The sequence below is a fragment of the Canis lupus genome, chromosome 24 (genome assembly GCF_048164855.1).
Source record: "Canis lupus baileyi chromosome 24, mCanLup2.hap1, whole genome shotgun sequence".
In the NCBI taxonomy this organism is placed as follows: Eukaryota; Metazoa; Chordata; class Mammalia; order Carnivora; family Canidae; genus Canis; species Canis lupus.
In genome coordinates, this window is record NC_132861.1 from 14,748,066 (window position 1) to 14,770,930 (window position 22,865).

A 22,865-nucleotide genomic window follows, 5' to 3' on the forward strand; every position below is an offset into this window, starting at 1 on the left:
TTAAAATAAGGTTTTATAGAAGTAAAATTTCAAACAGTGTTAAAAGTCTCTAAAAATATACAGGATTAACTATCATCTACAATCTGCTATGTGGTATCTACTACACTGACATGTGAGATTTGTGTCCTCCTCAGCAAGAAGAGGGAAGAAGAAGAGAAGAGGGTGGGACAGAGAGGAAGTGGTGGGGGGAGAGCAACCCCCAAACCTTTCTCACTCTGCTAGCCTGTTTACTTGGTCTTTAATTCTACCAGTCTGCTAAATAACAGTGAAATTAGATTAGAATGCCCTTCAAAGCAACCTTAAAATTAAAAATGTTAATGAAGACTATCTACAATGGTAACTAGTGTTTTTTTTTTTTTTTTTCTTTTTGGAGACCAGAGCACCAGAAATTTATTGAACTCTCCACTTTTCCCAAAGCACAACTAGCCACACACACGGGAGGGCTGTCCCCCGGCCCTGATTTTGAGGGACACGCCGGGGTGACCAGTGCAAGGACACCCCAAGGTAACAGGCAGGGGCCGGGCCGGGGGGGGGGGGGCAGAGGGAGGGGAGTGGGGCAGTCCGAGGGCAGAGGCTTCTGGCTGGAAGTTCCGACCTCCAGGATGCAGGGAGGAGGTGTGCAGAGCAGACAAAGCCCCAGGAGCCACCAGGCGAGAGCAGTGCACACCCCAGGGCGGGGAAGACCAGCCTCTAACACGGAGCTTCTGTTCTAGGTTGTGGGGCGCACGCACACGCACACACGACGTACCACTCCTGGAAAAAGGGGCAGAGCCCCAGAGACACCCCCCCAATCCAACCCAAAACTGGGAGGGGGGGGGGTCAAGCAGGGAAGGGAACAAAGTCCCCCAGTGTATCAGCTGGGGCAAGTTTTTGGTTTTTCTTCCCAAAAGGGAAATTTTAAAAATCTACAACAAATAATGCCAAATTCATTAAAAGTGATAAAAACCCAGCCTCTCACTCCTTGCGCAGGCGCTGGGCCGCGCCGGGAAAGCAGAACGAAGCCATATTCAGTAACAGCCTCGATGTTATTACTGACAAAATGTAACTTACAGATGAAAAAATTTTTTGTCCCTAGCAAAAAAAAGCAAAGAATTGCTGAAACGGTAGCATATACGTTTCAGAGGTTACAAATTCCTACATTTTTCAGGGTGAAGAAACTGGGCACTAGAGACATTACATGACTTGCCCTGTAAGTATAATCATCTATAAGAGTAGGCAGAAGCAGAATCAACCCCATGTTTTAAGTCAAGTGCTCCCTTCCTAATATATCATTTTGAAAGTAACTTTACATAGCAAGTTTTTCAGTCAACAACAATAGTTTCATTCAAAAAAATTTTGAGGGATCTCTGGGTGGCGCAGTGGTTTGGCGCCTGCCTTTGGCCCAGGGCGTGATCCTGGAGACCCAGGATCGAATCCCACATCGGGCTCCCGGTGCATGGAGCCTGCTTCTCCCTCTGCCTGTGTCTCTGCCTCTCTCTCTCTCTCTCTCTCTGTGACTATCATAAATAAATAAAAATTTAAAAAAAAATTTTTGAGAACCTCTATCAGTACTGTACACACACACTCCTGGCCACTAGAATAACCGGCAAAATACCTAAAGGAAGTACAGCATTAATGCTATTCCTTGTGGGCTACCTGCAAGTGCTGCCTAGCACAAGTAAAATTGCTTTCATGCACTGTGTCAGTCACCGCTGGGTTAGACTCTGCAGAGACTCTCAGCTCAGCCTACTTCAAAATGAAATCATATCTCTGAGACTAGTGTACAATATTGAAGGCAGAGGAGGGCTTTCCAAAGAGGCATCTGGCAGCATTTCTATTCGGCTGAGAAACAGAGCTTGCTCTCAACCACCAATGTGGGATCAGGGGGAAACTTCCATTTCTCTGCTAGAACTCTCTTCTTATGATCTATTGGGGTAGAATTCCCTAAATATCTCTTGAATACGTTCTCTACTCTTTAACCCCATTACGATTCTTCTCCCATCCAAACTATCTTCTGTAATGTTGCCAGGGTAACATTTCTAAAAGACAAAGCTGATCATATCACTCCCTTGCTTAAAATCTTCCATAGTAGTTATCATGGAAAATTACTGAAAGATTGAGTGAAAACAGAACACAAAATTATATACAGACTGTGATTACCAATAGGTTAAAAAAAAAAAAAAGTACCATGAGTAGAAGAACAAAGTTAGTGAGAGTGGTATGAACCTTTTCAAAAATGTCTTTGAATGCTCTTGCTATGCTTTATTACTACTAAAACATTATTTCTACTTTAACTGGTCTCCATCTTATGTGAATAAGATCCAATGTCCTTTTGAGGGGATGCAAGGCATCTGCAAGCTTATTCCCATAAATTTGTTCCACCCCCCTGCCACCATCCACATCCCCCTGCCATTTTCCGAGTCCTGTGACTAGACCTTTCAAAACCAGGTCATTGGTATCCCATTATTTCTGCCCCCAAAGATCCTTCCTCTGTGTTACTTGGCATAATTTGATTCTCTGTCCCCCTACTTAATGACATAAATAATACTTGAATACATTCTGATTATAAACAATTCAAACTATAAAGTCACATATAATTAAAAGTTAAAGACCCTTTGGCCACCCATTGCTCTTCCACTACATCCCAAATCCTACTCCCTTCTCCAAAGGTGTAAACTGATTAACTGGTTTGCTGTGATGGACTGTTCCAGGACTTAAGTGCTCAATTCTAAAATACTATCTCTGTATCTGGCAAGAGATAGTATTTGCACAATATGGACATCTCTCTTCTTTTCTGCTTTCCTACTCATTCAGTAGCGGGGCCCATATCGAAGAAGCCCTAGGGTGAGTAGTATAGATCAGTTTACTACGAGGTATAGGTGGAAAACAACTTCTCTTGTTCTTCCTTTTGTTGGGTAACTTACCAGACTGTCAAGTTCCAAACCAGGGTTTTAGCACTGGTTGGGGAAATAAACAGTTTCTCTGTCAAGGATTTGGGGCCAAAGAGCTAGTTAATAGCTAAAAATCACTTTCCTAGGCAACTTGCTGCCTTTTGTATGATCTGAAGCAGAGCTCAGGGCTAAAAGCCAACACCAACACCACTTCTATAAGTGAATTTAAAATTCAGTTTGGGCATGCTATATAGTCACAAAGGAGAATGGTGCTGTGTTGTTTCAATGACACTATTTATAAACAATGGGTCCCTCCTCCTGTTATTTTCATGGCATGCAGCAGTGATGGCAAAGTGGTTTCATTTAAGAGGTCAATCCTGACTTAAAAAAAAGAAAGTTGGGACGCCTGGGTGGCTCAGCAGTTGAGTGTCTGCCTTTGGCTCAGGTCGTGATCCCGGAGTCCTGGGATTGAGTTCCCCATCGGGCTCCCTGCGAGGAGCCTGCTTCTCCCTCTGCCTGGGTCTCTGCCTCTCTGCCTCTCTCTCTGGCTCTCATGAATAAATAAAATCTTAAATACATTCCCACATTAAAAAAAAAAAAGTTAAGGACTATAGGGAGCTCTATCTTGAGAAAGATAGGAAGTGGGCTGATCAGGAAGCCAACATTATCAATCAGAAATATCTGACTTAGGTGCAGAAGTGGAGAATGATGGCATACAACCTAGATAACTACTAAGACCTTTTTATTCTGGGAGTGAAAATGGGGTCTTCATATGTGCACTAAGGTGTCAAGGCAAGATAGAAACTTCGAGTCAACAGGAAAATTTCATTCTTGATAGATCTATGAAAAAATAGCAATCCATAAGAAACCATTATTAGTGCTGTTCTCTAAGATTTATTCAGAATTTAACTTTCACAAACATTGTAAACACCACAACCTAGTGGCACATTTTCTAGATACTCAGTAACTTTCAGTTTGGTTGTTAATCATTTTTTACTATCATACATGCTGAAGAAAATGAGCTGTGATACATACATATATGAGAGATTCAAACCTGGGCAACAAAGACTTAAGTAGGCATATATTCAGTAATTTAAAAAATTGTTTTAATGAAATGTTCTAAGTAGTTGAGTCAGAAATTTGGAAACCCAGTGAATGAGATCTGGAAGATATTTTTGTAATAGTTTTCCCTTATTCTTCTGAGCTATGAATTTCTTGAGCTATGAATTTCCCTCTAATACTAAATTTATAGGCACGGCCGTATTTATTCCTAATAGAAATGTGCACATATTAATATATACATGTATATTTTCTTGTACATAGAAATGCATTTTCCAAGTTAGATTTATTTAATTGTATTTTGTAAAACAAAAATAGGTGTAAGGTAAGGTATAACACAGTTGAAGCAAAAAATCTAATAAAATGACCACTAAGAAAAAAAAAAGGTAACTTTAAGTAATCTTGAAGACTAGAAAGCTGAATAATATTGAGATCACACATCTCAAGGGAGAGAGATTAAGTGGCAGAGACAGGATATCAAAAATCTCTTAGTTTTCAGAACAGTTCCAGTGACATTATTAAGAATTTAACCAAATTTTACCAAAAAAATTATAGTTTGTATTCAAATCTGAAAATCACTAACTCCAAAAACTATTCTAAACAATATTAATTTATATATTTGCTAGGATAACAGTGATCAGTGAATAGTACAAACTATTGTTTGTACTGTTTTGTGTTCTGTCTTCTCAAGTATTATTTTCTGGACAAATCTGGATGTTTGTACATTACTTTTACTACCTAAATTGTATTCCTCTATTACTAGACAGCTGGTTGTATCTTCCCCAAACCTCCACTTCTGGCGCCAACCCTGACGATGCTCTCATTGATAGTATTTGTATAATTTATACTTGCCTCCCTGCTACCCCAAAACACCCTGACATATACATCAGGTAATTTCCTTGGGATGAAATCCCAAAGCAGAATTATCAGATCAAAAAATATCAATAGCGTTATTGTTCTAAAACTAGAAGTTTGTTTTGTTTTTTAAATTTCAAAAGTGAGTATGTGCTCAATGGACATAACCTGGGAAATGAAGAAAAAGGACAATGTGCTTGATAACAGATGACTGAAAACAAAGCATCTATAGTCTCTAAACTAACAGATGACCACCACAAACATTTCAAGTTACCTTTTTGGTTTTTTTTCCTCTTTATAAAACTAAAAAATAGCATCATACTAAATATATTGTTTGTACCCCTCGGCACTAGTATATCATGAAGATTTTTTAATTTGGAAATTACTTTTCTCACATAATCCTTATGAATCCTATGGATTCACTGTAACTTACATCCATTAGCTCCTATTAAATGTTTAGGTTGTTCCTAGTTCCTTATTAAAAGAAAAATAATGCTATAACAAACATTTCTGAATCTGCCTATGATTGATTCCTAGAAAGTCAAATTGCTTTGTAAAGGTTATAAACATTTTTAAAGTTTTTTTGATACACATTAACAAATTTTGCCCTTTAAGGGTTTAAGTATCAGTTTTATAAACATTCTTTTAAAAAAACAATACCATTAAATGTGGTAAAACCAATCTGCAAAACCAAAGGCAATGTGTACCTGTAAGATTTTATAATTTTTATTAGCTTGATACATAATAGTAACTTATTCTAGATAGTAAAGTTATATTGTTATTTTTGCCATTTTTCTAATATATTGCTTTCCTCTTGCTAAAAACTGTACATTTTATATTCTCTAAGAGTATTTTTACTAGTGTTTTTACATTTCAGCAGGTCTACTGTATCTTTAGTAATAGTTACAAATTTATTGTTAGGAATTTACCTCCAGCTAAAGCTAGAATAAATACCCTAATTTTTAAATATACATTTTACATCCTATGATCTCTATGGGTTTTAGTGTAGTTTTAAGAAATAAGTAACAAAAAAAAATTTGTTATAGACAAGAAAATACTTCTCCCTAGTATACTAAGGAGTGATGCCTTTGTTTATTGTAAATAACTTCTGGTTTATTACATAGTAAGTTCTTATAACTGTGTGAATATATTCATTCAATTTTTTAAATACTTTTGATACTTAAGAAAAACACATTGTTTTCCTTCTAGAATATACGATCTTTTAGAAAAGTTTATTCTTTTTCAAATATGATTAAGAAAGCACAATTTACTATCCAGATTTAATCATAATATATTGGTACATTTTCTTTTGTTGATGTATTTTTCATTCAGTATTGCCACTTTGTTGTGGTCTGCTTTTTCTTGTAACAAAATAACAATATTACTTAAACTTACCATAAACATAATTTTATTTTATTTTATTTTTTATTTTTTTTCATAAACATAATTTTAAATGGCAACAACAGTTCATCTTTCCTGCATGTAATAATTTGCACAATTATTTTCTGTTAGACATGTATTTTTTTTCAATTTGTCACTATTATCAATAATGCTGTGATGGCCTTTCACCTTTTTTTATAATCTCCTTAAGAGAGTTTATTAAAAGTAGGATTGCTAGATCAAAAGGAATGAATACTTTTTAAAGCTCTTGATAGATTCTAGGTTGTAACTCATGTCATAGCAGTTAATTTTCATTCATTCAACATACTGAGGACATATCACCTATCATACACTATCCTTGGCATGAGATAGTAAGAAATAGACATGGTCCGGGTCTATAGGGAAGTCAGACATTAGATAAAGATCAACAAATACATAAAAAATTAGAAATTTACCAAATGCTATTAAAAAAAATGCTATTCCATTAGAGAGAATGAGGGTCCTATTCTGAATACGTGGTGAGGGAAAGACAAATGGGGGCATTACTTTGGATAGGATGGTGAGGGAAGGCCTTTCAAGGTGACACTTAGGCTGGAATTTGAAGGATGAGAAGAAAGGATTATTTATGTAGGTGTTATGTTATGTATGAACTTTGCAGTTCAAAGGAAAAACAAGAAGTCTCTGAGGTAACTCCATAGCTTGGTTTATTCAAGAAAGCATTTATTTCTTTGACAGAGAAACCACAAGCAGGGGAAAGTGGAAGGGAAAGGGAGAGGGAGAGGAAGAAACAGGCTCCCCACTGAGCAGGGAGCCCCATATGGGGCTTGAGCCCAGGACCCTGGGATCATGTCCTGAGCCAGAGGCAGATGTCTAACTGACTGAGCCACCCAGGCACCTCGAGAAGGCCTTTGTGAGTAGAGTATGATAAGCAGGGGCAGACTGGCAGGAAAGGTAGTTATAAAGGCAGGTGGGGGGGCCAATTAATATATGGTCTAGTTTGCAGATAAAATATCTTTATCTCTAAAATGACAATAGTATTAGAAGCAACAGTATGACAACAGCAACATACATGTTAGTTATATGCTAGGTCCTCTACATAGATTAACTCATTTAATCCTCACAATTACTCCATATCAGCATGTATTATTATTCCAATCTATAAATGAGATGACAAAGGCTATAAAAGCCTCAGCTGAACTGAGTTAGTTCATGTTAACCATTTCATACTGACTTGTCAATAGAACACGAGTTAAAATACAGGTAGTTTGGTTCCAGAGTCTGTCCTCTTAAACCACTACATTAGACTGCTAGTGTACAACTGAGCACTATTATTTGATAGGCAAAAATGGCAGCTCCTAAATATTGTTGCATTACTTTCCCAGTGAAACTGGACTTTTAAAAATGTTTATACACACACTGCATATATATGTGTGTTAAGTATGTATAGTGAATTAACTGCTAATGTCATTTGTGGTCTGATTTTTGGTTAATTTTGGTGTTTTAAACTTATATAATGTTATTATTACTCACTTTTCTAACATGTTTCAAAAGTTTTTGTTTTTTTTATTTGCCTTTCAAACAATTGGTATGAAACGATATATTTCTGCTTGCTTGTATGATTTCAAAAATTCTGACAGTGACTGTGTCTTGCAATCTGCGATGGATGTATACATTTAACTCAAGAGTATCTTTTGTACTTCCAAATTCTGTGTCTTAAACAGCATATTTTTTCAATTGATGATGTCTAATAGTTAAGGAAATATAGTTCTGGTTTTATTTCTAACTTTATCTTATTGTGTTCTCAAAGACTGATGCAGAATTTGTGCCTTTGTGAGTACTTACCACAAATCTTTATCTTCTAGTACACACTGGCTAGAAGTATAATTTTGTGAGTGAATGTTTATTTAAAAAATATATATTTTTAGGCAGTTCTAATTGCCAAGCAACTCTATCACATCACTTGCTTTATTCTACAATATTTGTTCATTCTTTACTTGATAAATTTTCTCATCATCTGAGAGAAAAAAGGCAAGGTATACAATTATATATATTTCTATATCTTTTTGTACAATTGTCAAATTGAACAAACCATAAATTCTTTGCTGTATTTTAATCATTGTGTCATTAAAAGACGTGTTTCAATCTTTTGAAATAAAATATACTTTATCTGATACTATAATTTTGTTTTTGAACAGACACAGATTTGAGACCAGTGTTTCTCAACTTTTTTTTTTCCCCTAAACATTTTCAGAATATGATAGATTTCTTTAGAAAATGAGGAAGTGGTTAAGAATAAGGCTAAAAAAACTCAGGGGTGTCACCAATCATTAAATTGTGTGGCCTTAGCCTCCACTTCATCATTTATAAAATATGAATAAAATTAATGACAACTATCATTGCAGATATTAAGTGTGACAAATGTTCATAAAAGGCTTATAAGCATGATGCCTGATATGTAAGGTCCTAAATATATTATAATGAGAATTACGATGGCAGCTAGCATTATAATCTGCCAACAGTGAGTCACTGCTATAGTGATTCTGAAGTAAAAATTTCCTGGGGTTGGGCTGCCCTTCTTTGAGTGGACAGTGCCCCCAAAGTTATTTTTCTCAATGGCCCTATGAAACACCCCTGGTAGTTTTGATCTTCTAGATTTTAGTCATTTATACCTTTTAGACATTAAAAAAATGCTTATTCTTAGTATCAGCTTTTAAAAGTTAAAGTAATAAAAATACACAGTGTTGTAGAAAATTAAAATATAGGAAAGTAGAGAGGAAATGAAATTTACCTGAAATCTCATCTTAAAGAGTTAAACCATTACAAACATCTTGATGGACATAATTCTAGATATCTCTAAATCTATATTATTTAGATTTAATACAAATATCTTATAAAGGCTCTTTTGCTTCCTGTTTACTGTTAAGTGAACAAATAATATATGCACAGTACTACTGCATTTACCCTATTTTATGAAGCCTTCCCTATAATAGTTATCTAGGTTATTTCTGGTCCAGAACAGCTCCAGAACATTGTTAAATAAGTAGTGACAGAAGGTCAGAAGGTTAATGGCTGTTGATTTGATATACGTACTTCTCGTGTTTGGAGGTTTCCTTCTTTTATTATGTTTATAAGAATTTCAATCAGAAATGAATATTAAATTTTGTCAAATAATACTCCATACTGAATTTTGCCAAAGTTTTACAACTATTGAAATAATCAGTGTTCTCTTAGCACTAGTATTTTGAACTCTGTTAATAGGTTTCCAAATACTAAATCAACCTAGCATTCTTTAAATGACCTTCATTTACTTAGAGCATAGTATTCTTTTAATGTGTCGCTCTGGATCTTATTTGCTAACAATTTACTTAAGAAATATGCACAAATATTTACATGACACTGGTCCAGGGCTACATACATGCATTATCTTTACCAGCTTTGTGTCAGTGTTATGCTTTCTTCCTACAAAGTTATTAAGGAAATTTTCTTTTGCACTACTCTAGAATAGTTTATACAGTGTATTACTGTATTAGCTGTATAACTGATTAGCTGTTGCTTGAGGGTTGAAGCAACTGTGAAACGATTCACAATTGTATTTTATAGAGATATTCCTGTGACAAATGTCTTTATTTCTTCCGTAATTATTGGTCTCTTTAGTTTTTCTACTTCTTCCAGTGTCGATTATGGTAATTTGTATTTATTTTAAAGTGCTTATTTAATCTAGGGCTTTGTAGAACACTAGAATAGTTCAATAACTATTAAAAAAATTTAAATAGTAGTCAAAAGTCATCAATCACCATTTCAATGCACCAGAATTGGAGTTTTACAGATGACTTTCACCAATCTTTCAAGAATAAATAATGCCTACAATGCACACACTATCCCAGGGACTACAATCATTTTCTGAAGCTGATAATCATGAAAACAAAACAGAACAAAGACAATATACAAACATAATTAAAGATCAATCTCCTTGTCAATAAAGACGAAATAAAATATTAGCAAAGGGAATCCAATAGTGACTGAAAATACAATCAAGACCAAGTAGAATGTAAAGATGGTTCAACTTCAAAAAGAACCAAAACCATATAAATATTAAGTTTCTAAAATAGCTACTAAAATAGCTCTATTTCCATCTCAAAAGGTACAGAGAAAGTACTAAATAAAATCCATTTTTGTTTTAGGAACAAACAACTTAATTAGATATAGAAGTAAACATCTTTAACTTGATAAAAGGTATTCACAGAAACTCAGAACAAACATCACATATAATGTTGAAACTTAGGAATTCTCACTAAAGACTGAAAAAAGTCACCTCGATTATTTGCCACTGCACCAGTAAATAGATTCTAGCCATTTACCATTACCAAATAACAAGGGGAAAAATGTATTTCATACATTCCAATTTTTATGTTCCTTTAAAATTTTAGTATCCCATAACTGGGTTCTATCTTATACCTTCTGTGTGACAGTCACGTTGGCAAAATGTTTTCTTTCTTAGTGATATATAAAACAATGCTGAAGCTTTCTGCTTTCCAGTCTGCAGTACAAAGACACAATATGATATGTGAAGGACAGATTTTGTGTATCAGTCTCAGAGACAGAAAGCTACAGAGGCCTTTTAGGTAGTGGAATAGGATTTGATTTACTTTTTATAGGAATTATTCTCACGGCTATATTAATATTAGACCATATAAACCACAAGACTACAATATTAGATCGCTTGGGAGTTTTTACAGTAATCCAGGCACCCTGCATTAGAACAGCAGTAAAAGAAATGATAAGAAGCAAAGCCACAAGGCAATAAGTGGAGTCCAAAAAATTCAATAGTGTAAACTGGAAAGTCAGGTTATTGTGGGGTAAATAAACAGAAATTAATGAAATAAAGTGAACCTATACAACTAGCAGTCCTGGAAGTCCACCTAGAAAATCCAAATCCATGTCCTGCCAGCAAAGAATTTTGGAATCTATTTGTGGCTCCTGATTGATCTAGAGATAGCTGAGCTACAAGAATGCAGAATCTCTGCCAAATTTTGCCCTTCCCTTCATAGTTAATTCTCTCCACAACTGCTTCTCCCTGACAATAAGCACCAGTTTACTCTTCTTTGAGAAATGGCACTAGACAGATGAGTGGGACCAATGGCCAAGGTGCTATATTCAAATCTGAGTTACTGGACGGTCTTATTGTAGTTTGATCTGAGATATGTTTGAAAGGGGGACTTGACAAGAATCCATTTATTTACTCAATAAATATTTATTGTGCTATTCTGGGTACTAATCATATAGCACTAAAGGAAATGGATAAAGTTCCTGCCTTTAAGGTATACTTATATTCCCAGGGCAACTTGATGATGAATTGGAAGTAAAATGTAGTAAAATGAACATTATTATGTGTCAGTCACAGTCCTAACTTTAAATGAATCTCAAATTACAAGAGATAAAAATATAGGTTTGGCTCCATTTATAAATGAGCAAAGTAATACTTAGGTTAATCTTACCAAAAGTTACATAATTAAGTGGTGGAGTCAAGATTCGAAAATCTTAGGCCCACAATAATAGGGGCTTAATTTTTTTAGGAGGCATAACCCAAGATCCCTTATTGGTTCTTGCCACATGCAACTCATTCTTATTTTTCTTAACTTTTCCTGTTATTTTTTTACTTTTTCCTACCTTTTACCTACTTTTTTTTTTTAATTTGTAGACTCCCCTCTTCCTCCTTACCATGAAGGCCCAGACAACATCTGATTTTACCAGCTGGTGTTCATCAGATGGGAAAAAAATAAAGGGGAGATCAATCAGAAGAGAGGGGCCAAAGAATGAGTGTTAATGCATTCCAAATTTTTTACCTTACCTTCTAAGGCATACATCTGTGTAATAACAAGTCTACCATAATAAAAAGACTAGTCACTCCTGGAAATGTTGAATGGTGACGGGATGGTTATCTGCTACAAGCATTACCAAGAATTAACACACCATGTAAGGAATGGGAATGGTCAGTTCCAAGAGGCTTTCCAACTTTATGGTCTACTAGTCTATGAAATTAGGGAACACCAAGAAATGGTCTTCATTTCAAATGGTACATGGTATTTACATAAACACATTTTAAAACTAATGATTAAAAAAAATTAGCAGTCTTATCTCCCATCATTTACATTTTTATTAAACAGGCATCTTAACAGGCACTGACCTAAATTATAGAAGCCTGTCTACAACTTGAGAAGACCATACATTCTAGAGAAAAGAAATGAATCTTAGAAATTCAGACATCTATTTTATTTTTTAAAAAGATTTATTTATTTTAGGGAGACAGAACCCATGTGTGTCGTGGGAGTGGGGGTAGGGGCAGAGGGAGAAAATCCTAAAGCTGCCTCTCTGCTGAGCCTGGAGCCTATAGCTCCATCTCTCCACCCTTGAGATTATGACCTGAGCCTGCAAACAAGAGCCCAGATGCTTAACTGACCACCACCCAGGCCATGTATTTTAGCACAGAGTTAGGAATCCTCAGATTATGTAACTATTTAAGAGTAGTATATCTATGACATGGTATTTATCTGAAGGCAAATTATATATAAATTAAACAATAAAAACAGACATTGGTAATTACAACAAAGTGATACCCTATGAAGAAAAAGTAAAATCCCAGCTGTACCGAAAGTAAGAAACTTTAATAAAGAAATATTTTTCAATAGTTAATTTAATAACTATTGCTAACAATATCTTATTCTACCTGAGGGAACTTTCATTTTTACTAAAAAATTCCTATGTGTTGATTAGAACATTTACAAGCATTTACATAAAATCTTGACCTTTTATGTTGAACTGACTTTGAAATGTGGTTAACTGCATATGCTTATTTCTTTAGGAAGATTTCCTCTTCCCCTCCGATAAGACCACTTCTCATCTGCTTATATCTGCTAAAGACATACAGTTGTCAAACTGAAAAAGACTTACTTAAAAATATACGTGGCCACAGGAGCCTGTGATTTAAACAGGTTTATAGTAACAATTATAGCTGACATAAGACAAAACCTTATATAATATATTCTATCTTTAAAGCTTAAAATACTTTGGTAAATCTTCACCAGTCTAGAAAACAATTTAATACTCTAATACTTCAAGGCCTGTGTCTACCATTAGAAAATCAGACTGGAATATTAATTTTTATATGCTCTTTCAAAGTATAATTCAGAGAACTATGAAACTTTTTTTTTTGGAAAAGCTGTTTCTTGATATTTTGACTACAGTGTATTTCTCTCTTCCACATGTAAAAGTCTAAAGGCCACAAGCGAAAAAAAGTAGGAATTCAACATTAATACTACATACAGTAGTAATAACTTATATCTGATGCAGGCCGAGACCTGATAAATTCTTGTCTTTAATATGATTCAAAAGTCCTTTAAACAAAACCTTCCCAAATCTGTCCTGTTTTTGGAAATACACTGCTCTGGATGATAGTAAATGTTGTTTATAAAAATGGAAGTGGTTATATAAATGATATAATGATTTATCACATCAATTAGGTTGAAAGTAGTGAAAAGATATTTCTGACTTAAAACTGATGGTCCTCTACTTCTACTAAATTTTCAGGATCACTCAAAAAGTCTCACATTCTAAAACAAACAAACAAATGACAACCTTAATGAGATTATTTAGAATAACCATTCTTGATTGGTGAGAAATTTGACTAAAAATATTCTAGTAGTGTGTTGATAAAGTGTCTGAAAGGACTCATTCAGAATCTAAGAAAAAGTAGTCTACAAGCAAGATGCAAACCAAATAACAATATTTTTATTACCAACTTGTAACCTGCCCATATAAACATGTGTATTTGCAGTTGTGTCATTTAGTAAAAATAAATAGGCTACTTTTCATTATTTATGAAAAACTGAATACAGTCCATTGGGTATACTCAATATTAAGAACAAAATTAAGCAAATGTAGCATTTGTCAAGAAACCAAACAGACTGTTTACAATCAAATATTTTCAAGGAAAATTGCCCAGTTGGTCATTTAAGTAAACATACTTTAGAATAAGCACAAAATTCACAATATTAATTAAAATCAATGCAAACCTCATTTAAGTTTGCCTTAATCAGTTATCATCAATAAAACCCATGTTTTATCCTCAAGCCTAATTTCATGGATGCAATCTTAATGCTACACAATTAAACAAACAAGAAAATTAGAGTAAATCCTTGGTAGTTCCCAATAAACGAAGGAAATCTCAAGCAATAAGCATGATTAAACCTGACATTTCCCAAAGTATTTTTCTTCCCCAAAACTCTGGGTTTTTGGTTTTGTTTTGCGAGAGAGACAGAGTGTGTGCAGGGGAGGAGAGAGGGGACAGAGGGAGAGGGAGAATCCCAAGCAGGCTCCATGCCCAGCATAGAACCGGAAGGGGGGTGGGTCCATCTCACCACCCTGAGATCATGACCTGAGCAGAAATCAAGAGTTAGACCCTTAACCAACTGAGCCACCCCTCGCAAAAGTTCTGTTTTAAAGAAATACACTTAACATCTCCCCCACATTCATCTTACGGAAGCTAAAGTATACAGAAGGGGCAAAAAACACAACAGAGGCTGCGAATGCCAGCTCCTTTCTTCCCAACTGTTCAATTATTTTGTTGCTTGCCTGTTCTAGCATATGAGTAAATCTCAGGGTCCTTTCTGCTTGTTCCCCACCACCACCAAAGAATTTACCCACCCAAGAGTGCCTGGGTCGCTCAGCTGGTTAAGCACCTACACCTTCAGCTGGGGTCTTGATCTCTGGGTCCCCTTGCTCGGACTCTCTCTCAAATATATAAATAAAATCTTTAAAAAAATGAATTAGTTGGCCCTTCTTTTTAGGCAGAAAGAAAACATCACTCTTAAACAAAAACATCCCAAGCCACACTGAATAGCATGTGTGAACTTTTAATAAGACTAAATAGACATTTTCCTGTTTCTAGTTCAGATGAAAGACTTTTTTTCTCATTATAACAATAATATAAGTTAACTGCAAACTATTCAATTTTAAAAAGTTATTAAAGAAAGTGAAACTTGCCTGAAATTCTCCCACCCATAAATAAATCCTACTTAGAAAAATTTATTCCCAAAAGGTGACTACTACTTAAAATAATTTAATCATCACTGTCAAGAAGTTTGTGTAAAACTTTAGTTTGCACTAAGTATTTTCTAAAGATTTAAGCAAGTTTTTTCTTCTTTTCCTAACTATATCAAATACCTTTTGGGAAATTGTATAGCGCAGTGGCTTTCAAACCTTTCTTAAGACAACCCACAGGAAAAAAAATCATTTAATATTAAATGACAATATTCACATATAAATATATATGAAACAAAAGTCTCATGACAATAACTGCCCTTAATATGTATGATGTACTCTGATACATTTTCTATTCTATTCCATTAAAAAAATAGAAAATAAAAAGGCTGGTTGAATTGTGTGCTTTCCTGATTCACTTATGGCTTACAACCTTCAATTTAAAACTCACTAACCTAGAAGAAAAACCCCTACATTTAGGGATCCTGCTGTGTTACAGTTCTCCAAGTAACCAGAACCGAGGTATTTAACGTCTTTGCTTCTTAGTTTCTCCACTTATTAGTGACAGAATTCAACAGACAATAAAACGTCCACCTCAAAACAAACCGTATCACCAAGAGCAAATATTAGTATTGGTAAACAAAACTAATAAACCAGGCACTCTTTCTCTCAAATAAAGAGAATCAGACACAGAATACCCCCATAATTCATTATGCTACCATCAATACATGATAAGATACCTTAATAAAGAAGGCTCTCTGAAATTGAGTTTGAGTCCATGGCTCACTCAGAGATTTTGATCTTATATGACAGTTGCTAGGAAACCAACCCATCCTTCCCCAATAACAGATGAAGCCCCACCAATTGATTCCAAGTGATTGGGACTGCAGGGCAGCAGCACTATCAGACTTTTTTTTTTTTTTAAGATTTTATTTATTTATTCATAGACACAGAGAGAAAGGCAGAGACACAGGCAGAGAGAGAGGGAGAAGCAGGCTGCAGGTAGGGAGCCGGATGCGGGACTCGATCCCAGGTCTCCAGGATCACACCCCAGGCTGCAGGCGGCGCCAAACCGCTGCGCCACCGGGGCTGCCCCAGACATTTTTTTTTAAGTCATAGTAAAACTTCAAAATGGCTTGCACCTCTTTTAAATATGTATATACAGTGGCCCACTGGGCTATTTCACTTCTCACAGTAGCACATCTCCATTGGCATACTCCTAAAGGAAATCTCTGTAGAGATTTATTTTCTAAGAAACTTTAGACATAAAGAACTATTCTGAATTGGTTTAGGGCAGGAGTGCTTACAGCTGACAGTTGCAATACTACAACAAAGCACTCCAAATTTCATATACAGCCTTGTAATTCAGCTTGAATAATAATAATAATAGTAGCAGCTATGATGAAAAATTACAGAATCTCTCACTTAATATTACACTTCACTTAGTGCAACAGGATGAAAATACAACCTTATGTGCCTGGTAGTTCCAAGTTAATTACCACTATGATAAAACCATTAAAGTCTTAATTAAAATGAAATTCTGAGTATCAGTTTTTTTTAAAGTGGGACACATTAATGACCATATGAGAACTTGATACACACTTAACAAAAATTAATGGTCAATTGGCCAGTCTTATTAACTACTACTCTACTTTCCTATGTTCCTCTGCAAATATGTTTAAAGTCCAGGTCTTTAGAGTCCGATTTAAGTGTAAACCACTTCTCTAGTGTGTCTGATATAGCTGGATGAATTTTTTTTTTTTAAGATTTTATTTATTTATTCATGAGAGACACAGGCAGAGGGAGAAGCAGGCTCCATGCAGGAGGCCTAATGTAGGACTCCAACCCGGGATCACGTCCTGAGCCAAAGGCAGACGCTCAACTGCTGAGCCAGCCAGGCATCCCAAGGATGAATATTTTCAACCAAAAGCATAAAATTCAGCCAGCACTGAGTGCACTAGAAAATTAAAAATGAATAAATATTAGCTAGAAATTAAAGTATTTACATTGTGACTAGTAATGAACTGTGTTAAATGTAGTATAAAAGTGAAATAAGAGTTGCAAATTCAGAACAGCTGGTTTGTTCAAAAGGCAGGTACTGCTGCCTTATCTACAATTAAAGAATAATTCACACAGAAGGGACTCTTAAGATGTTTTTGAAAAAACTAAGGGACCCATGATGGAGATGTTCGAACATTAAGATTAAAGAAAAACATTTGAAAAAACAAATGACATAAGAAGAACGTGAACAAACAGGTAAATGGTCAGGAAACAGGTTTCACTGGGTGTAACAAAAATATTAGGTAGAGGAAGAGTGTGATAAAAAAGAAATCAACAGATCAATATCATTAGCTGAATGGTCTTTGGACTGACTGATAAGAGCTGAGTTCTTTTAGGTAGAAAGAGGTAGGCTCCTGAAAACTAAAGATGTAGTATGAGAGGAAGTATTTTTGCACAGCTCCACTGCAGTAAATCACAGTAGCGCTAAGATGGTGGGCAGTAGAAAAAAGAAATGCAACAGAGTATGCACATGTCTGTATCTACAGACAAACATCCAGTAGCAGAAATAACCTATAGAGAATCACCTTGGAAGCCACTTTGTTTCTGTTACAAATTTGTTCATTCAACAAATATAAGCAGTATTGTATACACTGATTGTGTATTTTGTTCATCATTCAACAAATATAAGCAGTATTGTATACACTGATTGTGTATTTTGTTAAGTCATTGGGAAGGATACAAACATATTAAGCCAGTCTCTGATCTCAGGAACTTATAATCAGATAGAAAAATTACCAAAACTAGTTTAAGTACCCATGAGAAGTTCCAAGTAACTCCTACAGGACTTTAGATATACACACTCTCACTTCCAGCCAGGAGTGGGGGGACTTTATTGCTGAGGTAGTAGGTGCAGAGCTTTAAAGGCTGAATAGAATTTTAAACACTAGAGAGGAAGGGAAAAAAGGATTCAAGTAAGCAGGGCAATCTCTGAGTTAGCTGGAAGTAGGTATACTGAGTGAGAAGGAAGAAAAAGATTAAAACCAGCTATCACTTCAATTCATATACTGGCATGCATATACCCGATAGATTTTCAAATTTTAATCTAATCACAGAACTCTTAAAAACAAAAAAAACTTTCAAGTTTATTTCATGACTGTACAAAAAAAAATCCTAAATTTAGAAAGTTATATAAAAAACAATCATTTCTACTGAAAGAAGTCAGACAGACAAGTGAGTGAACTGGCTGGATGTCCTAAAATGGTCATAGAAGAGGCACTAGTAGTGACAGCTTCTCATGATCTTGCCAATGTGCTTTAACTCAATCAAGGAGGACTACCATTTCAGAGGAAAAACTTCAGACACCACTGCCAAATCAAACTCTGGCTTCTACACAAAAAAGTATCAAATACAATTTTGATTGTTTACTGTCTTTTTATTTGTGCTCAGAAAAAAACCCAAACTCAACCCCATCAGGCTAAAAGACTTCAAACATTTCCTTATTTTGAGTCACTTAAATATTATCTTTATTTGAAGTTTTCATTAAGATTTCAAACTTAGTTCCTCTCTAGAGTAGTAGGTAAAAAACTTAATATTCCTTAACCCAACACTCTTATTTTATAAAAGCAGATAACTGGGGAATAAAAAATGAATTAACTGGTCCCATATTGTCTGTCTGTCTGTCTATCTATCTATGAGAGACACGGAGAGAGAAATAAAGGCAGACACAAAGGCAGAGGGAGAAGGAGGCTCCATGCAGGGAGCCCGACATGGGACTCGATCCCAGGTCTCCAGGATCATGCCCTGGGCCGAAGGCAGGTGCTAAACCGCTGAGCCACCCAGGCTGCCCGGTCCCATATTGTTTCAATTTTGCACCTGTTTACTCATTTGTATAGGATGGTTATTTTACATGTCAACCTGGCTGGGCCATGGTGCCCACATATTTGGTCAAACATTTTTCTGAATGTTTCTGTGAGGGTGTTTTTGGATAAGGTTAACATTTAAGTTGGTAGACTTTGAGAAAAGCAGCTCACCCTCCATAGCACTGGTGGGCCTTATACAATCAGTTGAAGACCTTAATAGAACAAAGACTGATGCCCCTTGAGCAAGGAGAGAGAATTCTGCCAGCAGACTGCCTCTGGACTTGACTGCAACTCTTCCCTCCAGGCTCCAGCCTTCTGGCCTAACCTGCAGATTTTGGACTTACGAAGCCTCCACAATTTGCATGAGCAAACTCCTTAAAATAAATCAATCTCTCTCTCTGTCTACACACACACACACACACACACTGTTTCTCTGGAGAATCCCAAAACATATGGTAATGACAGAACCAGGACTATGGCCTGTTGGTCAGACTATTTTCATTTCCCATGGAGAGGAGAATAAAAGAAAGGGAAAGAGTGTAGCCAAGGGAAAAATAAAGCAAACATCTTTGTTTTTATTTATCTGTGCTTACAACAAAGTATAAATGTAAACTAAATTATACATACATATTTTAATGTTCTAAAACTAAAAACGTTTGGCTTAGATTCATAAATTATCTCACAAAAATAAATATTGCATGTGCTTCCTTTCAGGCATATTCTTCTTAAAACATCCACACACACATATGCATTTATTATGGACTTCAGTCCAACCACAGTTCCAGTTCCAGAGTTTATGAATCTCTATTTCCTACCAAGGATGACAGACCCCAGTTACTAATCTGCTACTATGTGATGATTAATAATGACAAAATGAATATTTATTACATAGGATTATTGTTAAACTTCAACTGCACATATCAAAGAATTTTGTAACTATCATCTCAAACCAATATGTCTATTAATAATGAAAACAATTAAAAAAGAAAAAAAAAGAAAACAATTTTACTAAGCAAAAGCTTCAAAAACATTCTGGGGCATTATTAAAATGATGTTTTTAGAGAGTCTGTGGCAACTATCCATCTTAGTATGATGTTTCTTTGGCAAGTCAGCAATTCAACCCATTGGTCCAATTCATGATGTTAGAAATCTATATAGGTCTTTTAAGATCAATATTGCCACATTGAATCTGAACCAGACTGAAAAGCAGCAAGGAATGAAATGAACTATTAATTATATTTGTTCTTATAGGGTACATATTTCATCTGCAAATAATAACAAGTATTTGAGGTACAGTTTTAAAAAGTGAGGTTATACAGCTTCTGAAGAACATTTTTCAAAGTAAATACCTTCTTGCTATATATGTATATATATGAATTTTTAATGTAACTACAGTTGAACATCATACAACATCAAAACTCCAAAATTTAGTTTTCAATTAACAAAAGGTAGGCACATTTAAAAAAAAACAAACCGTGATAATGAATCTTTCTTTCAAAACTTGAGAACAAATTCAAGAAGCAAGCATCTGAACCAGTAAGATCCAGACTGGGGGCAGAGGAAGTTACCACTTTAATGACACAATGGTTCAATGTGCTGGTATGTGCCTGCGATGCACAAAAGATTTAGGTGTAAGGAGTCACACCCAGACAAAACAAGAACTCTCACTCCAAATGGGGAAATCAAAGGAGGTAGCAGTACACAATATATTACAGTTCAGAAAATATTTTTGATAAATTGACTATCAAACAGATAGCAGTGGTAAATAAGGGGGGTAACAGGGGTGGGAATGGTTTGCTTAGTGAATAGGAATATTTTATCTTTGATATTGTTCATAACTGCCAGCATATCATGCCAATAGAAAGTATTTTTCATGTTTCTTATTTATTTATTTATTTATTTATTTATTTATTTATTTATTTATTTATTTATTTATGAGAGAGAGAGAGAGAGAGAGAGAGAGAGGCAGAGACACAGGAGGAGGGAGAAGCAGGCTCCATGCTGGGAGCCCGATGTGGGACTCAATCCCGGGACTCCAGGATTGCGCCCTGGGCCAAAGGCAGGCGCTAAACCACTGAGCCACCCAGGGATCCCCTATTTATTTATTTTTTTAAAGACTTTATTTATTCATGAGAGACACAGAGAGAGAGAGAGGCAGAGACACAGGGAGAGGGAGAAGCAGGCTCCATGCAGGGAGCCCAACGTGGGACTTGATCCTGGGTCTCCAGGATCAGGCCCTGGAGTGAAGGCGGTGCTAAACCGCTGAACAACCCGGGCTGCCCTCATTATTATTTTTAAATCATTTACACACATTGCATCCCTTTGATACTGGCATCTTGAGTGCACTGCTCCCACTGCCCCCCCCCCCGCCGTTGGCACACAACCGACAGAGACCTTTGAAGTGACATGTCCTACACTATCCCTAGGTCAAAGAGAACTTGTTTAGGCTGTGTCAATAGAAAGATTTCCCCAAAGAGAAATAAAAAAACAAATTAAACTTTATAACTACCTCAGTACTGTAGGTAACATTACTGTAAGTGGTTGAAGTCTAATATACATTAACTTATTTTAAATGCTGGTTTGTATTATCTGCATTCATCTAAAAAACATATATATTTTAACGATGTAAAAGAAAATGTAGTGTCATCTCAGCATAATTAGGGAAAAATGCCAGAATTTATTTTCTTAGCTATCACAAGAAATGGTCAGCAGCTCAAAAGTAGTAATAGTGGTTTCCCTAAGTTGACTCCACCCCTAAAGGTTGAAATTTATTTTCAGCTTCATAAAGAGCCAACAGATTTGTCCTACTTCTGTTCTATAAATTCACTGTAAATATTCTAATAATATTAAAAATAAAGTTTACAAGGGAAAAAGTTCTTTCAACTATTTTTTTTTTATTGGTCCCAATCTAAATGTTTTCTAGGTATGAGAACAGGAGATAAAATAAGTACCATTAAACATATTGAAAGGAGATTTATTGGAGACAGATGAAAGAACGAGAAACTATGAAACTGGAACATCTGATTTGAAGGTATTAAATATACAGCAGCTTGGAAAGAATATGTGCAAGGGGCAGATCAGCGCTGCCTCAAAGTCTACAGGGTTTTTTCCTATGTAACACATATGATTAGAGACCAAATCATCATTTCCAGCATTGTGTCTATAGTTGTTCAGAATGAAGGTACTGTTATAAACTTTACTATACCATCTTACCATCTCTTTACCATATACTTTACCATCTCTACAACGAAAAAAAACAACAAAAGTGCAATGTACTTACATTCAATAGGGGAATTTGATATTTTAATTAACTTACATCCATGAAGATAAATGAACAATGCACAACTTAATGCTAGATAGGTTTTTAAAAAGGCATAAATTATTCTGCCATGTAAAACAAAAAACCAGAAAGCCAATTTCTGAAGTTTCTAAATTCTCAAAAATTTAATGGACCTTAATATGGCAAGGCTTCTGAATAATGTATTCAATTATGATTAATAGATGTACTAATAGTGAGGATTAAAAAATAACCAGATTGAATTAGCATCTCCTCTTCTAATATATGTAACTTAGTATGCAGTAGGCTCCAAAAGTTTCATTTTCAAGTTATTCATAAATATATCAATTTCTAGATTTTGCCTACCATGTAATCATCAATGTAAAGCAAGTCAATACTTTATTTGTAGACTTAAAAGTAAACAAAAGCTTAGGGAAATCAATGTGCCCTCTTTCACCTCGTCAATGAACACCAGTCAGTGTATGTCCAAGTAGGATGCATCATATAAAAAAGCACAAGGCTAGACTA

The 22,865-nt window shown here is 35.3% G+C and overlaps 1 protein-coding gene across 6 annotated transcripts in view; it reads right to left on the reverse strand.

Moving 5' to 3' along the window:
• The window catches only part of CDK8 (cyclin dependent kinase 8), a 136,507-nt gene that overhangs the window by 36,295 nt on the left and 77,347 nt on the right, over positions 1 to 22,865 (reverse strand). The window lies entirely within an intron of this gene.